Here is a 19,552-nt window from a genome sequence, read left to right as displayed (position 1 = left end):
CATGCTGCACATGTTACTGTGTGGGATAGTCTCATGCTGCACATGTGTTACTGAGTGGAATAGTCTCATGCTGCACATGTTACTGAGTGGGATAGTCTCATGCTGCACATGTGTAACTGCGTGGAATAGTCTCATGCTGCACATGTGTAACTGCGTGGAATAGTCTCATGCTGCACATGTGTTACTGAGTGGGATAGTCTCATGCTGCACATGTGTAACTGCGTGGAATAGTCTCATGCTGCACATGTTACTGTGTGGGATAGTCTCATGCTGCACATGTGTAACTGCGTGGAATAGTCTCATGCTGCACATGTTACTGTGTGGGATAGTCTCATGCTGCACATGTGTTACTGCGTGGAATAGTCTCATGCTGCACATGTGTAACTGCGTGGAATAGTCTCATGCTGCACATGTTACTGTGTGGGATAGTCTCATGCTGCACATGTGTTACTGAGTGGAATAGTCTCATGCTGCACATGTTACTGAGTGGGATAGTCTCATGCTGCACATGTGTAACTGCGTGGAACAGTCTCATGCTGCACATGTTACTGTGTGGGATAGTCTCATGCTGCACATGTGTAACTGCGTGGAATAGTCTCTTGCTGCACATGTTACTGTGTGGGATAGTCTCATGCTGCACATGTGTTACTGCGTGGAATAGTGGTCATAAAGACCACTAAGCACCATGCTATCAGACATGTACACCCTTACAGAAAATCCTATAAGCAAATCCTAGTCCGTGACCATGAACATGCAGGCATACCAAGGAATCAATGTCTGGTGGTGAGAGTTATATACACACTTACAGAAAATCCTATGAGAAAATCCTAGTCCATGACCAAGAAAGTGCAGACTTACCAAGGAGTCAGTGTCTGGGGGCGGGAGTTGCACTGGGCAGGTGACAGTACACAAAATAGCAGGGATGAGGAAGCTGCAGAGTACAGTGACTTTGAAGCAGCAAAGAGACAGACAGAGGAAATGGTAAAGCCTGCTTTGGTGGACACGTTCCTTAGATTATTTACCAATGAGCTTGTGCCAACTAACAACAAAGGAAGCAGGAAATGAAAACTTTTAATGAATTTGGTTCTGCTGCAATGAAGATCTGACAGTGTCACACTAATGCCACATTAACTGACTCTAGGGTTGAAAGCTGCACTGTAGACACCTAAAGCTTTTACATACTGCAGATGTACCTGTTTCTTAATGTCTTTTAATTCCCTAGCTCATAGCACACTACATACACTGATTTCAGTGCAGGAAGCACAGCCATTTTTCTGCACACATCGTTCAATGAGAAAATTTGTGTGTACCTTTCCAATTCCTAGGCAAGTTACCAAATTCATCTCAAAATAAAAAAAGATGTTTCAGGTGACATTCAGCTATATTTAGAAAATATATTTTTATGTAAAAAATTTCTATATCTCTCACAGTAGGACCTCAGCCTTGCACCCCAAGACTTATTATGATCAAATATTGTTTCACCTTAGGATAAGGCTTCCAACTGTGAGAGTCAGGGGATAGGGATCCACCAGCTTTGGCCTGGATCACAATATATTATACGTCTGAGAGTTATTACTGTCAGTTATAAATCATGTTATGTAAATATAGTTGAAGAATGATTTGACCAAGTTGTTGTTGTTGTGTCTTTCTGCTTTTCCCCGTTAGAGGTTGCCACAGCGGAACTCCGGTCCGCTAATGATTGGCAGTTGATTTTTACGTACTGAGTTGCCAGCCCTGACGCACAACCTTCAAGGAAGGTACGCCCATTCACGCATGTCTCCATGCAGAAAACGCTCTAGCTGAGAATCGAACAGGACAACGTCTTACTGTGAGGCGACAACGCTACTATGTAATGTTTTTCATGAAAGCTGGGCTCATATGCCAGTTTCATTCTCTGGAAAAGCTTTAGCTAGTGATAAGAATAAGATAAACAGCAAGTTAAGTTGTGATACTTCTGTAGTTGTGCATCGTTTGGGGCTAACGAAGAGCTGTGTTGATAAGAATGAACACACACATTTTTAACGAGGGAAACAGATCAGATGAGAAGGTTGGCGTCATCCGCTGAACATGTTTTAAAACCAGCAAGCCAGTACAGGAAATAATTTTACAAATATATTACTTATGAACCACCTCTGACTTTCAGAGATGACATTTTGTATAAAATAGTATATTTTAAATATGTATATTTCTCCCTGAACTCTGCAGAATCTGTATATACATTTTAGTTAAGCAACCTTGAATTTAAAATGCTTAAAACTGTTGCCTCAGGACTTGAAATGCTAATGTCCTCAGTATTTCAGCTGATGTTTTAATTTCAGTGTAAGATTTTTCCAAATATTTCTTACAGACTGTGAGTAGAAGCTAAGCATACCTCTCAACCTGTAAATGTTAAAATAGTATCACCAGCCTTTAAAAGTAGTGTCAGATAGCCAAAAGGAGGAGCGTGCTGTCACCCCAAAGCCACGCTGCCAAGTTAATGACAAAAAAAAAAAACACAAAAAATCTTTTGTATTTACAACACTGTAGGACTGCAGCTAACTGTAACATTTCTGCCAGTTGAGAATGATATTGTTTATAGTTCTGGCTTATAGATTATCTAGCTGCACTGAGCTTAACTGATCAGGGCTTATTTATTTATTTGTTTATTTTTGTTAATTGGGATAATCTAACTGGGCAGGAATCCCTTTTTCAGTAGAAGCCCAGGGAGAAAAGTACGACAGAAAATTGCATTTTAAGCACGCATTTGTAGCATAGGATACATCTGTATTTTATATAATATAGAAGATTATGATTGTTTCTCTGATCATAACAGGCTAATTATGTGTTCAAGACATGGATGCCTGGAAATTCACCTAGAGAGTAAAGCTCAAGAGGTGAATCTTGGCATCCATGTCGAGAACACATAATAAAGGGTTATGATCAGAGACATGATCATAATTCTTTGTAGTGCATGGAGCTTTATCTGCTCTATGTATTACTAGTTAAAAAAAATAAATAAATATTAAGTGTTTTGCTGGCTTTCAAAGTTGTAAATCACTTAGTGAGCAGTATCAGAAATACAAAGTAACATGTTGTCTTATGCTAAAGAAAGTCAGAGACTTAATCCTGGCAGACACAACAAGCAGAAAGAAATCTGTTTTTAATTCTGCTGCTGTTGATTTATGACCAATGCGGTGGTGGTGCTGCGGTAGCATTGTCACCTCATAGTAAGACGCTGTCTGGTTCGATTCTCAGCTAGAGCGTCTTCTGTGTGGAGACATGCGTTAATGGCGTACCTTCACTGAAGGTTGTGCGTCAGGGCTGGTAACTCGACACGTAAAAATCAGCTACCAATCATTAGCGGACCGGAGTTCCGCTGTGGCGACCCCTAACTGGGAAAAGCCGAAAGACACAACAACAACTGGCAAATTGAATTGCCTATCATGATACCTGATCTTAACAACTAAAGCAGGGTTACTTAATTGTTAAGATCCAGTCTCCTGCTGTAGAAGCACATAACTAGTTTGATTTTTTTGCAATATTGGATACACTGCATTGCTATAATTTGTGCACTTAAATTTCAACAGAACATTCAGTTGTGAAATTAGGTAATACATTGCATGTGCACACTTTGGTGACAATGGGGGAACATGAGAATACTATTATGATTAAAGAGTTAAGTTAAAACATCTTATTTACTTAGAGAGACACAAGACAGCTATAACAAGCCTTATGCTTTTGCTAGTCATAAGGCCACCCTTCCTCATTCCTTAATTAGAGTATCATATAATGAAATGGCCAGGTTCCTACCATATGGTAGACCACTCCAGTGTCATGGGCCCTGATCCTTGCCTACTGAATCTAAGAACAAATTAGGCATATGTAACTTTTAGAATTCATCCTGTGTAGTAATGTTGGCTGGCATATATGTGTATCTATCTATCTATCTATATATATATATATATATATGTATATATGTGTATATATATATATATATATATATATATATATATATATATATATATATATATATATATATATATATATATATATATATATATATATATTATAAATGTTAGAAGCATAAAAAATAAAATTGCTGAACTGCATGCCTGGATTACCCAACATATGTCTGATATTTTTGCTGTAACTGACACTTGGCTTAAACCCAGCATAAAGAACTCTGAAATTATAGGTCCCGACTACACTATCATCCATAATGATCGTATAAAGAGGAAAGGTGGTGGTATTAATTTAATATTTGCCAACAAGTACCATATTTGCCATTACAGCAAACCAATACCAAAATGCAGTTCAGCAGAGCTTCTAATTATTTTCCTGAAATTAAACAAGTATAAACAAATATATACTACTGTTCTTTACATGCCTCCTGGCATCAATACAGCTACACTGGAAGATATCCTACATTGGATATCTGTAACAGTTCTACAAGAAATAATACTACTAGGTGATGTGAATGTCAATTGGTTGGACATAAACTCTAACTCCACTCCCCTACATCTAGTGTGAACTTTTTTGGTTTCACACAACTAATTAATAATACATTAATAGCAAGACGTGAAATTCCTATTAGGCTTGATCCTAGTATCAGACCCAAGTACAATATCTGACTGTCTCAGTGACCATCTCCCAATCTATACAACCAGACAGCTCACACATCCTCTTAAACAGCATGTTTATAATACAACACACAACCTTTCCAAGTTTAACCCAGAAATGTTCATTACTAACTTATCATCTATTTACTAGATCTTCCTAAAAATCTTCCCCTAGGCTGATGCTCTAAATTAATTCAGTACAACTTTCCTGAATATCCTAAATAGCCTTGCACGTCCTACAAGGAAGACACTAAAAACAAATAATGCAATTTGGCTATCTAAAAAAGAGTAGAATGCTAATGAAGGATACAGAAAAAGCATGGAAAAAATATAAAACACCACAATATCTTGAAAATTTCAGAATGCTTTGCAGTCGTATTAAAAGCATATTAATAAAGGCAAAAAAGTACTCATATAACTTTCAGAATAATAGTAAACACAACCCTAAAAAATTCTGGACAGCCATTAAAGGAATCTTGCATCCCCACCATAAATTCATCCCTAACCCCTCTCCCAATAAGTCATCATTCCAAACTGTAATACAATTCAACTCTTATTTCATAGATAGTATAGCATCTCTAACCAAGGATTCTCCAACATATAATCCTAACCCTGACCAGCAGCCATGTATCACAACATCCACTTTCACCTTCAAACCTATGCCCACATCCTATATAAAACTACTCTTAAACAAACTTAAGCCATTCTGTACTTCAGCTGATGACTTTCCAAGAAAATACCTTAAAATAGCACCTGACAGCATTGCCTGTCCTGTTTTAATCCTTATAATAGGTCAGTTCAGGAATTACACATTTCCTCTTTCTGGAAAAAGTCACACATTGTCCTTCTTCATGAGGGAGGAATTGTAATAGACATTGCTAACTTTAGATCTATAGCAATCTTACCTCCCACCAAAATACTTGAAAAATGCATTCAAAAACAATTGCTAAATTATCTTCTGCAGGAAGAACTCTTATCCGCACACGACATGGCTTCTGTCCTTCCAGTAGTACTAACACTGAACTTATAACCTATATAGATAGTTTCAATAAACCTAGAGATAATGGCAAAATAGTCTCTTCCTTATTTCTAGACTTGTCTAAAGACTTCAACACAGTTTGTCACAGCAAATTTCTACTTTAGATGTCTGCATTAGATCTCTCTTAGCCCACTCTACTTCTATGGTTTAAAAGCTACCTATCCAATAGGTATCAGTCAGTAAAATGGCCCTCATGCTCTCTCCATACCTTCCAGTCACCACCAATGTACCACAAGGCTCTGTCCTTCGTCCACTTTTTAACATTCTCACCAACACCTTTCACACAGCCACACAACAGGCCTCCCTAATACAGTACACAGATGACTCCATACTCATTTGCATATCTGACAATGTGGCACACCTCCAGAAAATTACTCAGAAAGCTTTAACAGTGACAGAAGCATAGCTTTGTAAGTCAGAACTCATACTCAACCCTAAAAAAAAAATCAAACTACTACTTTTCCCCAAATCCCTCTTCCATGAAAAAACTAAATTTAAAGTTCTCTCTCGCTTGATAACACAAACATCGAAGTCACTTCTAATAGCAAATTATTAGGGATGATAGTGGATCATGGATGTTAAGCTTAAATTCAACCTGAATATACAAAATTGCATAAGAAAAACTCATCAAAAACTTGCCATGCTTTACTGAGACAAAACTTTCTCACCAATGCAACATAAGCTACACTTGCCACTACTTATCTCCTCCCCACACTTCCTTATGGTGCTCCCATCCTAACGTTCAGGCATCACAAAAATCAAAACTTGAACAATGCCATAATCATCATCTTCTTTTGGCTGCTCCAGTTAGGGGTCGCCACAGTGGATCATCTGTTTCCATTTTTTCTTATCCTCTGCATCATGCTCTTTCACACCAACCGCCTGCATGTCCTATCTCACCACATCCATAAACCTTATCTTAGGCCTTCCTCTTTTCCTCTTACCTGGCAGCTCCATCCTTAGTATCTTTTTCCCAATATACCCAGCATCCCTCCTCAGCACATGTCCAAACCAATGCAATCTCACCTCTCTTGCTTTGTCTATAAACTGTCCAACCTGAGCTGACCCTCTAATATACTAATTCCTAAGCCTGTCCATCCTAGTCACACCCAGTGCAAATATTAACATCTTTAACTCTGCCACATCCAGCTCTGACTCCTGCCTTTTTGTCAATGCCACTGTCTCCAACCCATATAACATAGCTGGTCTCACTACCCTCCTGTAGACCTTCCCTTTCACTCTTACTGGTACCCGTCTGTCACAAATAACCCCTGACACTCTTCTCTACCCATTTCACCCTGCCTGTGCTCTCTTCATCACCTCTCTTCCACACACACCATTACTCTGAACTGTTGATCTCAAGTACTTAAACTCATTCACCTTTGCCAACTCTACTCCCTGCATTCTCACCATTCCTCTACCCTCCCTCTCATTTACACACATACATTCTGTTTTAGCCCTGCTGACCTTCATTCCTCTCCTCTCTAAAGCATATCTCCACCTCTCCAGGGTCTCCTCAACCTGGTCCCTACTCTCACTACATATCACAATGTCATCTGCAAACATTATAGTCCATAGGGCCACCTGTCTGATCTCATCTGTCAACCTGTCCATCACCACTGCAAATAAGAAAGGGCTCAGAGCTGATCCTTGATGTAATCCCACCTCCACTTTAAGCGTAGCTGTTACTTCCACTGCAGTCCTCACCAATGTCACACTACCCTCATACATATTCTGTACCACTCTTACATGCTTCTCTGCCACTCCCGACTTCCTCATACAATACCACAACTCCTGTCTAGGCACCCTGTCATATGCTTTCTCCAAGTCCACAAAGACGCAATGCAACTCCTTCTGACCTTCTCTGTATTTCTCCAACAACACTCTCAGAGCAAACATCGCATCTGTAGTGCTCTTTCCTGGCATAAAACCATACTGCTGATCACTAATCATCACCTCCCTTCTTAACCTAGCTTCCACTACTCTTTTCCATAACTTCAAGCTGTGACTGATCAATTTTATCCCTCTGTAGTTACTGCAGCTCTGCACATCACCCTTATTCTTAAAGATAGGTACCAAAACATTTTTTCTCCACTCCTCAGGCATCCTCTGACTTTCCAAAATTTCATTAAACAATCTGGTTAAAAATTCCACTGCCATTTCTCCTAAGTACCTCCATGCTTCCACTGGTATGTCATCTGGGCCAACAGCCTTTCCATTCTTCATCCTCTTCATAGCTGTCCTTACTTCCTCTTTGCCAATCTGTTTCAGTTCCCGATTCACTATCCCCACATCATCCAACCTTCTCTCTCTCTCTCATTCTCTTCATTCATCAGCCCTTCAAAGTATTTTTTCCATTTACTCAACACACTCTCCTCACTTGTGAGTATGTTTCCCTCACTATCCTTTATCACCCTTACCTGCTGTACATCTTTCCCATCTCTGTCCCTCTATCTAGCCAGTCAGTATAGGTCATTTTCTCCCTCTTTAGTGTCCAATCTCTCATACAACTCTCCATATGCCTTATGCTTAGCCTTCACCACCTCTCTCTTTGCCATGCGCCTCATCTCCTTATACTCATGTCTACTTTCTTCATCTCTTTGACAATCCCACTTCTTCTTCGCCAGCCTCTTCCTATGTATACTCTCCTGTACTTCCTCATTCCACAACCAGGTCTCCTTGTCCTTCTTCCTCTGTCTAGATGTCACACCAAGCACCTTTCTAGCAGTCTCCCTTACTAGCTCTGCTGTAGTTACCCAGCTATTCGGTAACTCTTCACTGCCTCCCAGTGCCTGTCTTAACTCTTCACTGAACTCTACCTCACAATCACCCTTTTTTTAACTTCCACCATTTAATCCTTGGCACTGCTTTCACACTCCTCCTCCTCTTCTTGATAACCAACGTCATCCTACAGACCACCATTCTATGCTGCTTAACTACACTTTCCCCTGTCACTACTTTACAGTCTCCAATCTCCTTCAGACTGGCCCTCCAACATAGGATATAATCCACCTGTGTGCATCTTCCTTCACTCTTGTACGTCACCCTATAATCCTCCCTCTTCTTAAAATACGTATTCACCACAGCCATGTCCATCCTTTTCGCAAAATCCACAATCATCTGATCTTCTGCATTCCTCTCCTTAAGACCATACCTACCCATCACTTCCTCATCCCCTCCGTTCACTTCACCAACATGCCCATTGAAGTCCGCTCTAATCACTAGTCTCTCACCCTTGGGAACACTCACCACCACTTCATCCAACTCACTCCAAAATTTTTCATTCTCATCCATCGCACACCCAACTTGTGGAGCATATGCACTAACAACATTCATCATTACACCATCAATTTCAAGCTTCATAAACATCACTCTATCAGACACTCTCTTTACCTCCAAAACACTCTTGGCATACTGTTCCTTTAATATAACACCTACCTAATTTCTCCTGCCATCCACACCATGATAGAACAATTTAAACCTGCCTCCTATACACCTGGCCTTACTTCCCTTCCATCTGGTCTCTTGCACGCACAATATATCAGCCTTCCTTCAATCCATCATATCAGCTAGCTCTCCCTATACCAGTCATACTATCAACATTCAAAGTTCCTACCCTCACTACTACACTCCTAACCTTCCTCCTCTCTTCTTGCCTTCGGGCATGCCTTCCCCCTCCTCTTCTCCTTCGGCCAACAGTAGCCCAATTTCCGCCAGCACCCTGTTGGCTAACAGTACTGGTGGCGGTGTTGTTAACCCAGGCCTCGACCGATCCGGTATGGAAATATGAAATGTTCTCTGCATGAAGTCATTTGGCAGAGGTTTTATGCCGGATGCCCTTCCTGAAGCAACCCTCCCCATTTATCCGGGCTTGGGACCGGCACAAAGAAATGAACTGGCTTGTGCATCCCGTGGCTGGGTTGAACAACGCCATAATAAAGTTGCTAAATTTGCAGCAAATACCCCTTTCAGAACCCACCACTATATAGCACTAAAAAGACTAAATTGGTTATAACTACCCCATCATCTAACATATACATAGCTTCTTAGCACCTATAAAATTATCCAGAATCCATCTGCTTGTCCAGCACTAAATAACGTTCTCTACAAAACTATGTTCCTAGTTGGTCATTACGATCCAGTGACAAAAAACTACCATCTGTCCACAAACCTATCAAATCTGCTGGGCATTGTCTGTACTGGTGCCATGTTACTAATACCAGAACTCCTTATCTCTATCCATCAAGTCAGTACCCTCCCTCCCATCCTTCAAAACCACTCTGAAAGACTTCCTAGCTAAAAGCTGGCTCTGTTCATGTGCAACACCAGGATAAACTATATCCCTAAATGTGGACAAATACCTATTCACACCTTACATCTCCTTACTTTCCAGTTTTACTCACTTCCTTACTTCTATCACTTTCTCCCCCCTGGCTTTCTCTCTAAATATACAATAAGCCTGCTTTTCTTTCACTTCATATTGCAGTTCCTGTTTGTATTATACTAACTTACCTTTAATTTCTCTAGAAACTGGCTAAAATTTTCTAGCTGTTAAATAATTGTCATGTAACTTGTATCAGTTTTTAACCAATGTTTTCATATTATGGTTAATTTGTTATAATTATTTAAACTGTTTTTTTGTAAAATTATTGTTCTTAAATGTTTTGTAATACTTTGGAGCTTTTTCCCCCTGGGCTTCGGCTGAAAATGGGCTCCTACCCCAAATGGACTTTCCCAGTAATCAAATGTCAATAAATCAATTTTATATATATATATATATATATATATATATATATATATATATATATATATATATATATATATATACATATATATATGTACATCAAAGACCAGCATATATATATATATATATATATATATATATATATATATATATATATATATACACACACACACACACACACACACACACACACACATACACACATATATATATATATATATATATATATATATATATCAAAGACCAACATTTCCAACATTTCCTTTCTGCAGTCTGTATTTCTATAGCAATATCTGTAATATTTATGTGTGTCTGTGTGTGTGTGTTTGTGTTGGGGAGGTAATGCCAAATCCTTTAACTCTTAAGATTGTTCATGAACAGTAATGTCATTTAAATGAATTTTATATACCCTTGATAAAATAATTTCCTTGTTGCACTTGCTCCTTTTTATAACCTCCATTGGTATTACATTGTCTATTATATGATAAGAAAACGTAACTTTCTCCAGGCCTCCATTGAAAACGGGCTCACTTTCGGACCAATGGACTTTCCCAGTTAACAAAATGCAAATAAATAAATAAAATAAAATATGTAAATATCCATGCTACTTTTTCTTGATTGTGTTGATAGTGTCAAAGTAATTTATACTGTAGGGTGCTTTCATATTCCAGTGTTCATAATATCTGTAAACTGTACAGCTTGCATATATCATTGTGTAAGAATGCAATGCTACTTTTTTCTATGTTGACTTAATGTAGATCAACTAATGTACAGTATGTTAAAACTGTGTAATAGGTTGTATTTGAATTTAGTCAATGTACTGAATGCAAATCAACTACACTCTATTCTGGAGTCTACTTGGGTAAACTGATTACAAGTGTTACAGATAAGGCATGTCTGCAAAATAATTTGACTAAATTGACCATTTGGGCACAGGCGAATAATATGTTGACAAATACATCAAAAACTAAGTATATGAAATTGTGGAGACATAAACTGAAAGGTGAATATTTAATACAGCACACAGTGATTGAAACTGTAGACTCATTTAAGGACCTGGGTATATGGGTAGATTCAGCTATGAGTTTTTTTAATCATATCAACCAATTGGCTAATGATAGTTATAGAACTATAGGTTGTATAAAAAGATTTATAAAGTCTAGGAAATCAAACATAATGAAGTAATTGTTTGTTAGTTACATTAGACCCAAACTTGAGAATGGGACAACAATATGGAAACCCTATAGGAAAACAAGCATGAATAAACTGGAAAGAGTACAGTGGAAATATACTAAGGGCATCCATGGATGTGAAAATCTAAGTTGTTATGAAAGACTAAAATATCTGAACTTATACAGTGTCTCTTACAGATATTTAAGAGGTATGATTATTCAGGTATATAGGACATTTAGGGACAACTACCTCTGGGAATGTTTGGGGTTATCAAAAAGTAGTAGAGAATCGTCAGATAACCTATGCAGAAGATTCTATAGGAATGAGAAGTGTACTAACTGGTTCTCTGACAGAGTAGCTGATGCTTGAAACAGACTACCAAATTACATTAAAGCAAGTATTAGTTTAGATATTTTTAAGAACAGCCTGGACACTTATTATGGGAACAAGTATTTTGGTATATTGGCAAGCTAGAAGGGCTATAATGCCTGTGCTTGAAACATTTGTATGTATGCATGTATGTATGTATGTACTATGAATCAACAACCTGAATAGCCCTGAGGAATGAAAATGGCAAAAAATAATGCCTGAAACCCAGAAGGGTGAAAAAATTAACTTAGCATTTTTTGCTGGAGGGCAAGCCCCTCTGCACCCCCTCATGTTGGGGGAATGCCCCCCAGACTTGTATATATCAGCTCTATGATTGTGACAATTTAAAGAAGGGAGAAACCTTCCAAAAGAAGGGAATCATTGCTGGCCCACAATTAGAAATCACACAGCAGCAATGATTTCTTATGGAAAACTGATTTTGTTGTCTGGCATTTTTTTTATTTGTGCAACTGGCACTTGGAGAGGTTTTCCTCAGCCATCTGTAGAGAAGCCTATAATATGTTAATTTGATAAAACAGTATTTTTTGTGTATTTCCAGCATACTTAAAACATTTATTAAATGATTCAAGGTAGTATTATTGCTGTTAGATCTGGCCAGGAAGGATAGAGTGTAGTAAAAGGGGTGGATATGGTTGCCGGCAATGATTTCCTATGGAAAACTGATTTTGTTCCTTGGCATTTTTTTTTCTTTGTGCAACTGATACTTTGGGAACTTTATCTCAGTTGTCTGTAGAGAAGCCTATAATATGTTAATTTGATATGCTGTGGGGGAAATGACAGAAAAGGGTCCTTGGAGTAGTTCATTCCCCTGGTTAAGAAACTTAAAATAAAAACAATGTTTTTTGTCTATTTCCAGCATACTTAAAAAAATTATTTATTAAATGATTCAAGGTAGTATTATTGCTGTTAGAGCTGGCTAGGAAGGATAGAGTGCTGTAAAAGAGGTGGATATGGCATATCACCAGTCACTTAGTAAGCATTTGGGAAAGTTTTGGGGAGGAGGGGTCCTAAATTTTACTCATGCCACAGATGGGACATTTAAATCTTGCAGAATGTAGCAAATTTAATAAGTAAAGCTATTTTGACAAAAAAAAAAAATCATAAAACAGCAGCCATATCTTTATTTTTGAAAAAAATATATACCTTTACAGAACTGTACATAGTCTGACAGTTTTCAGATTTTCATAATAAAACTCATTTTGAGAGGCAACTTTGCTAGAATTCGCTCTCAAATTATGGAGGCAAGAGCATGAATGCTGCCAGTAATGTGACATTCTAGGGAAAAATACAACTTCTTGTAAACTTGCCAGTTAGATTACACAGCATTTCAGGATGTAAAGTAACATCTAAACCTTCTGGTTGAATTATATATAATATTCAGGATCAGGAACATAACACATAAGCTTATAAACTAGCAGGTCATAGTTCATAATATTTTGGATTACAGCCCAGTGCATAGATCTATCAGACTGTATGACATAAATTCCTTTCAGACAGTGAAATCTAAGACACCACAGTCCTTACTGGTGGTAAAGTATGAAAATATCTCCAGCAACAGAGTGGAAAATGTAATAGACTGGGAAGAGGCCAATAATACATTTGGACTGCAGGCTAGAATTGTCTTCCCTATCAAGGGTTTAGTAGAATCTAGATCAGAAGTTGCTGTTAAAAGGGTCTATATTACTTCATTGAAACCCAACATCAACAAACGGCCATTCATCGAACACAAATCAGCAAAAGGCCATTCACTGAATGTTCAAATCAGCAAACATGTTTCCTAGGGAAGTGAGTTAGTTGCCCAATACACCACAATATATCAAACACACCAAAGTGGGGGGGCTATGCCCCTTGCATCCCCACCCCACCTACTTATATATATATATATATATATATATATATATATATATATATATATATATATATATATATATATACCAAATCTGTGTTGCACTACAGTGGAGAAAAGAGCAAATTTCCATATGTTGGCCAACTAACTCACTTCCCTGGGAAAAACGCTCACTGATGTGAATGTTCAATGAACGGCTGTTCGCTGATTTGTGTTCACTGAATGGGCCATTCCCCGAAGTTGAGTTTTAATGAAGTAACATAGACCCATTTAAAAAGGATAATTAGTAGGGCATATAAAATATTGCATGATAACTATAGGAATCAATCAGAAGAGGTTAGAAAGGATTGGGAAGATGGATACGCAATTCACAAAGAAACAATGGGAGGATATATGTGTTGCTCCTAAATATGCAACAATCACTAGAAAATCTATGATTTTTGCTTGGAAGTGTTTGCAGATGTATTTTTGTACCCCAAGCAGACTACAAAGAGTTTTTCCTCAGGTAGCTTGCGAATGTTGTAGGTGTGATGGAGAAGAAAGATATTGTGTTTGTGTCTTTCGGCTTTTCCCGGTCAGGGGTCGCCACAGCGGAACTCCGGTCCGCTAATGATTGGCAGTAGATATTAGGTGCATATTTTTTAGGAGCATAATGAGTTGGCAGACTTTAAAAATACTCTGCAGACTACTCTTTCAAAAATACTGGGTGAGGAAAATTGGTATAGCTAAGGAAATTATTTTTTAAGCTGTGATACAGAATCAGTATTGCCTAAACATAGTAAGGCCTTGCTAAGTTTAACTCTGGTGGCTGCCAAAAACCATTTAATAGAAAATGGAAATCAAGTCTAAAGCAACCATACTAGAGGTAGTGACTATTGTAACAGAGATAAAAGAACTGGAAGTGGGATCTTTACAAAAGGGTAGGAGCAAATTACACAGAAAAAAGGGAATTGTGGGAATAATACATGCAGAATAGTGTTTTAGAATAAGAATGATGTTTAAGGAAGGCAGGAATTGAATGAGCTATGTAATGTTGAATTGACAATGACTGTACAGAAAATTATATGTGATATATTAGGTTTGCAACAGAAAATATGTCAGTATGGTTTGTTTTCATTTACATAAATGCATGACTGCCTATGTTATAAATGATAATTTATAAAGATGTTTCTTATTTAAAAAAAGAAAGCATCTTGAGCAGCATATTTTCTTACAGATGCAGAACTGTCTGGGGCTAGACAGCCAATGATTTTTTTTTTTTAACAGAGATGAATTATTTTATTTCGGTTTAATTTATTTAATATGTTAACCTGGTTACGTGAACCAGACCCTTTCAACCATGATGCAAACCTCAAGAGCGAGTGAAACTAACGCGCGCGTGCACACACACACACACACACACACACACACACACACACACACACCCACACACACACCCACACACACACACACACACACACACACACACACACACACACACACACACACACACACACACACACACACACACACACACACATAACTAATGGAAGTAAAAATGACTGGATAAGAAGACAAAATAAAAACAGAAAACGAAAGAAGATTAGACAGGCATAGAACGAGTCACTCATGGGGCTGTTCTTCCCTTGGATACAGTCCAACAGAAACCTTATGTTACATTCTTAAGATACACTTCTGAATTTCTACCAATAAAGAATGCTCTTCATTTTTAGAAGCCATTACAGCCATTATGAAAGACACTAAATGATTAGTCTTACTACAGAGCTATGCACTGTAAACATTTCTACTTAACCTAACTTTGTGAAAGTTACTGGAAAGGCTCACCCTGATTCTGCTACAATTTGCTGTAAGGGAAAGGTTAGTTTGCTTTTTATTTGTTGCGTTTTGTATTACTTTATTGCCTTTTTCTATTTTGTACACTGTGATTTGTTTTCTATGCACTGCGTTTTACTTGTATTCTGCTTTTAACTGCATACTAAAACTTGAAAAGAGACCACAGCTCTGTCTCGTGTGAGTCAGACAGAATTTTTTCCCACCCTCCTACCCAGTTACTGTTGTGTTCTTAAACACCACTGTCTTTCTAGTTCCCTGTCCCTTATGTTAATTTGACCATATATCTCATTTCCTCTATGTTTTTACTGGCTGGTGTAAGCACAAAATTATCATTTTGTGAAATCACACCCCTTCAACTATTTAAATTTATTGGCCATCCTACTGTATTCCACAGTACACATACAAAAGTGACCAACCCTTTCAATCTATCTTGCTGTTTTAAAAATAGTGACTCTACACTAAAACTTAACTTTTAGACAGGTAAAACTTAAGTTACCTACTTTCACATCTAACTCCTGTAGTGCACACTGCAGTGCTCAGGATAAACCATTTTTTTCATCTTACCTTTAAGCATATATTGCAAGACCACCAGTTATTGTAGAGCCCACATTCTGCCTCTCAGTAGTCATCTTTGGATTAGTGCTTCTGTTTTCTCCTGGTAAGAGAAGGAGTGCAGTTACATTATTTACTGGAGACTGCTGATCACCAGAAAGCTTAATAACTGCTTTATAGGTGACAGCTTAGAATCTGTGCTTATATTCTGATTCTGGTGAGAGTAGGAGCAGAGTGCATTGATTCCTGACTCTTTCTGGTTGGAGAGTGAGTGTCTGTGCTTAACATACCTGATTGGTCTGGTTGCTATTCGAGGAATCTACCAGGAAAAAGGCTACAGGCCTGCAGACCCTTGCATCATCTGGGACAAGACTGTGGATCACCAAACAGGCCATGGCCTGCTTCTCTTCTTGGGACTGGTGCTAAAACTAGCTAATTTTAGCTAGAACTAGTCATTTGTTTAGTTTCAGCACTCAAAACTGTTTCCATGTGCTCATAACTTGCTCAGAACTTGTTAAAAGCACTAAATACATTACAAATTATTATAGCACTCGACTTTCTTCACTTGTCAAGAGGAAAACAGTTCTTACTACTTAAATTACTAAGCACCTATCCAAGCATGTCCATGGGTCAGCTGCTGGCATTTTCTCTCATCCACCTAATGAATCTTGGCATCTTGGGGCAATGTAGCAATTCTCATGTACACCGACAACCTTCTCCTCCTACCACCCAACACTACAACCTGTGAGAGATGCATTTATATAGCCAAACTGGAAGCCTAGCTCTCTCCAGCCAAGACTGGACCAGACAGTCAAGAGGAGAAGGTTAACACCTGCACCACATGACACTCAACACAAAGTCCTTCAAAACCCACACTACCAAAACCCACACATAGAAATACAAAGTCCACACCCACATTCACAGAGGCTCTCAATAAAAATCTGCCCAAGCAACAGAGACCTCCCAAGTTGAAACAGAGACAACCACCACCCCCCCAACACTACCCAAATGACACATATCCCACAATATCAGTGTGCCACTTGACCGCAACCATAAGGCAAAACAACGTACCCAGCACACTAGTCATAGGTCACTATAGTCAGGCACACTGATGTCCCACTCACCAGGCTAAACAAGGAGAAAGTTACTGTCAGCTGCCTGTTGGGTGCCAATATCCACCACATCTGTCATTGTCCATGTTGGTGTGAATGACCTGAGATGTACCTCCCTGGACTACATAAAAAGAGACATGGAGGAGCTCTCAGATCTTGTAACCCAGGCATGTATGACCCTAGCCCTGAGTAGCATCCTGCCATCACCCAGAATGATACCACAGTACAAGGACAAAATGATTGACTTTAGCAGGTGGCTAAGCTTCTGGTGTCATTCTAAGGGGAACCAGTATCTTTTTGCCTGGGACAACATGGTCGACAGACCACAATGCTTTTCCAAAGATGGCCTGCACTTGTTGCCCCTGGGATTCCGGATACTGGCTAAGGCTCTTGCCACCCCTATAGTGCCTTTTTTAGGCAAGGTTCAAATGCTAAATTCACCACCATAACAGGTAAAAGCAAGCAAACTCTGAGGGTAATGCTACTCAATGTTAGAAGTCTAAACCTCAAAATACACTCACTTGAGGCACTCCTTAAAATGGAGAACATTGACATCTGTGCAGTGACAGAGAACTGGTTCAAGGCTCCAGAGAGCATGCCTGCATTACCAGGTTATAATTCATACCACATCTTTCGGCCACCTAATCTGGACCGAAACACTAAAGGCGGGAGCGTGTCCATATTCATTAAGGATATCCACACCTCCAAGCTAGTTGCTCAACATAATGCATCCGAAATTATCCAAGTGAAACTAACACCGGGCAAGACTGCAATCCCGGTTGTAGCTTGTTACAGATCCCCCACCATGCCCCAGGATTCCCACTCTTCATTTCTTCAGATAGTGGAAAATATTAGGGTACAATCCAATACCTTAATTATGGGCAATTTCAACTACCCCACCATCAACTGGGAAAACTACTCATGTACCAACTCATTCACTCAATGTTTTCTGGAATTCATAAATTCCAATGCCTTGGATCAGCTTGTCCACACCCCCACCAGGGGCAGCAGTATCCTGGACCTGGCCATTACTGATATGGGTAACCGCTGTTCCACGCCAGAGGTCAACTCCTCGCTGGTCAGATCCAACCACAAGCTAATCACCCTAGACATCCATATCCCACCCCATTAAGGAAACCACCATCAAAACCTATTCCAAATCCAACTTCATGCTTCTTAAGACAGATGTGGCAAACTTCACAACACCCATGCAGACGGAAAATAGAGGTACGACTGCTGAATCTTACACAAATGCACTGTATAAGCACATACACAAGTGCATGGATCGTGCCATCCCCAACAGAACCAAGATGCTATCCTCCAAAAAAAGGAAGCAAATCTGGTGGTCCCCTGCCATAAACAAACTCTAAAACAGAAGGAAGAAGCTGTTGCACAAAAGAGTAAAATCCCAAGATTGGAGGAACTCCCTGGTCAGCCTCAGCAAGAAGTTGACATCCTTCATAAAATCCTCCAAAGCCAGTTATGAAAATAAAATCACCATTGATTCCAAAGATAACCACAAAGCAGTCTACAGCTATGTCAAGAATCTCAATGGTAACACTCAGATCTGCTCTGAGCTACAGCACACTGGCACTAAATATACAGAACCAACCGATATTGTCAACATCCTGGCAGATAGCTTCAGTGCTAACCCCCCCCCCCCATCCTCCAAAGGGCCCATCTTAATAGCGGAAGAATGCAAAGCCCCTGCAATCATGGATGAACAAGTAAAGACTGCACTCTCCATAGTCAAGAACACAGCATCCATGGGACCAGACAACATCCAAGGCTGCATAGTGCACGAACTACAGAATGAACTGGCACCCCACTTAAGTACCATGTTCAATCATAGCCTCACCTCAGGCTATGTGCCTACTGAATGGCGCACAGCAACAGTTATCCTACTCCACAAAAGGGGTGCCACCACGGACTCTGGAAACTACCACCTATTAGCCTGATGAGCCTGGTCTGCAAAGCCATGGAACGTATTATCTAGGAGTTTATAAACAAAGACATAGGTAACCTTCAGACCCTGGAACCCACTCAGTTTGGGTTTGTAAACGGTAGAGCATGTCTACTAAACCTGACTGACTTCTTTGAAGCAGTCACTAGAGCCATGGATGAGGGCAGGGTAGTGCACACAGCCTATCTTGACCTCGCCAAGGCTTTTGATACCATTCCCCACTCTGGAATTATAGATAAACGCACTAAATTGGGCATAAATCCCTATGTCACAAGATGGGTGGCCAACTGGCTCACTGACAG

This window comes from Protopterus annectens, chromosome 12.part0 (genome assembly GCF_019279795.1).
Source record: "Protopterus annectens isolate FY-2018-M chromosome 12.part0, PAN1.0, whole genome shotgun sequence".
NCBI lineage: Eukaryota > Metazoa > Chordata > Ceratodontiformes > Protopteridae > Protopterus > Protopterus annectens.
The sequence above is the reverse complement of the archived record's forward strand: the minus strand, read 5'-3'. Positions refer to the sequence as shown.